The 2,608-nt window shown below is 44.2% G+C and overlaps 1 protein-coding gene across 1 annotated transcript in view; it reads right to left on the bottom strand.

The window, feature by feature from the left end:
• The window catches only part of snx29 (sorting nexin 29), a 121,040-nt gene that overhangs the window by 106,331 nt on the left and 12,101 nt on the right, over window positions 1-2,608 (bottom strand). The window lies entirely within an intron of this gene.

Raw genomic sequence — 2,608 nt, 5'->3', positions numbered from 1 at the left:
AGTGAGGGAATTGTGAAAAAAACCCGACAAGGGCCAAAAAAAAAAAAAAAAAAAAAAAAAAAAAGAACTAAAGTGTTGCTCATGCGGAAAAACCTTCAGTGTGCTTGGGAGCATGAAAAAAAAAGGCCTGAGCTATGGAAAATTCATGTGGTCTGATTTATCCACGGTGATTCCATTCAAGGTTGAGGCGCCTTTGAGTCAAGGCTGGGCAGAATATTGGATGACTCGATGAGTTGATGGTTGCAAGTTCTGGCAATTGTGTGTAATTTATTGTTGATAAATATTGTTTGAAAATAATTGCGGAAAAAACGGAGGGCACTACTTGGCTACATCTAAACATTTACGCAACACTCGCATTGGTAAATATCCAATGTGAATGTAAGTATTCATTTCGGATGAGGCAGATTTACGATATGAAGATGTCCTTTTTTTTTTTCGCGTTATTCCCCTGGGGGGGGGGAATTTTCGAAATAAAAAATTTTTTTTTTTTTTTCGCGTTTTTCCCCCCCCCCCAAAGAAATCTGGATATTCCACCATAGATTCAGCAAAGCTACTGAAGCCAACAATAACAGGTCAGCACAAGGCAGGGGTATGCTGGATACGAGCGTGTAGCAAGTGAACGGCAATATAATTGACACCTTTTCAGTCACGCCTTCTTGATCAGTTCTTCGTTCTTGGGGATGGTGGCTTCCTACAATTCTAATTAGCGGTACAAGATAGGACCGGGAGGGATGAGTTTTTTTTTTTTTGTCATCCTAATGTACCGTATTTCCCACACGATAAGGCGCTCCGAAGTATAAGGCACACCTTCAATGAATAGCCTGTTTTAAAACTCTCTTCATATATAGGGCGCAACTGAGATTGCGTTATGCATCCACGAGATGGAGCTACGCTAAAGGGAATACAATACAATACAATACAGCTTTATTGAGTTAGACCTTTCACAACCGCTGCAGCTGTAACAAAGTGCTTTACGGACCATTTAAAATACTACGTCCGAGAAATCAGAATCTGAACATATAAGGCGCATCGGATTACAAGGCGCACTGTCGGCTTTTTAGAAAATGGAATGCTTTTAGGTGCGCCTTATTGTGCGGAAAATACGGTATTTCTGTCAGATTTACACTGACAGTATGAACAAAATGACTTTTTTTTCCTCGCAAAATTCTTTTGTACGGGAAAAAAAACGTTTCCAGAGTGTCATATTTCCAAACTCGTAGTGGAGCTTACCAGCAGAGGTGCTACGCGGCAGGACAGGTAGTGGGTCCGAGGCTCCATCCACCCTCGGGCAGAATCCCGGCACCACAACGGTGGCGGTGCTGATCTCTCGAAGCAGGCTGCTGACCCCCTGCGTGGACTCCTTCCACAGGCTGCCGATGCCCTGCGTGGACTCCTTGAGGAGGTGCGTCATGGTGGACGCGCCGCCCCTCGTCGGCCCCCCATTCAGGTCGCTGTTGTCTATGTTGATGGCGAAGAAGATGGAGTTCAAACCTGCAGAGAGGCGGGAGGGCGCAAAGCCAAGTCATTACCGAGTGTGCTTGTGGAGACGGAACTTCCTCAAAGTGCTTGAGCGGCATTTCCAAGAAGCACCCAGTGAGAGAAAGCGGTTTTCAACAAAACGCTGGCGTAGGATCAGTGAGTGCAACCTAGTCTTAATATTTTAAAGTTTGTCCTCAGCTGGTTGGTGCTTATCAATAGTTCAAAGAGGAAGAGCAAAATGAGGATGCATCTGCAGTCTCTTATCGACCAGTAAAAGTGGTTTGAACAACTTCCCTTCATCACTGAACGTTAGTATTTGAGTGATGGTAAGGGTAAGTTGCCTTTCAATTCCACTAATTCACAATTGTGTTTGCAACAGAGTCATCGGCGACCACATCAGATACATCCACGCGATGACTTTCAAAATAACGCTGAGACTTTATTGGCACTACCATTGTTTGTATTGTAGTGTAAAATCAACCGCTCCCTGGTTAGTTAAATCAAAAGATGGCCATTATCTTTGAAAAGGTTGGTTGGCCATAACGTTTGTTTTGTTGTTGTTGTTTTTTAACCCATAAGAGCCCACAGTGACACCAGTGTAACAAACAGTTTGAACTCCCCAGTATCTTTTTTCAAAACTTTTTGTCTGATTTTAACCCATCAAAACGAAATTGCTGTGTTATTTTTGAGAAATACTCCAGGGATTCTTGATGATATTTGGTGGGCAGCGTTAAAGAACACAGCGGGCAGAATGTAGCATGCGCGACCACCCCCCAGTTTGAGATGAATGTACAAAAACTTAACATTTTGAAAACAAATCTTGCAGAAAGTCTGCACGGAAGAGTGAAAGCGAGTACAATACCTGGCTGCGGGGTGGCGGCGTTGAGGGGGATGAGGATGTCTGAGCTGCTGTGCTCCATCAATACCTGCACAGGGCTCCACGTGGATACACTGGACAGACTTCCCACCGCCATCCTAAAAAGAGAACAATTTCAAACTCATTCAAGCTGGGAGTGACCTTTGCGTCCTACTCGCCTCACAAGTCACGCGTCGACATTTGGACTTTGAAGAAGGCGGCATGTCTTCCATTTTCTTTTTGAGCCATAAAAATAGTCGGGCTGCCTGGTTT

The sequence above is a fragment of the Hippocampus comes genome, unplaced genomic scaffold (assembly GCF_001891065.2).
Source record: "Hippocampus comes isolate QL1 unplaced genomic scaffold, H_comes_QL1_v1.1 scaffold91, whole genome shotgun sequence".
Taxonomy (NCBI): Eukaryota; Metazoa; Chordata; class Actinopteri; order Syngnathiformes; family Syngnathidae; genus Hippocampus; species Hippocampus comes.
The sequence above is the reverse complement of the archived record's forward strand: the minus strand, read 5'-3'. Positions and strand labels throughout refer to the sequence as shown.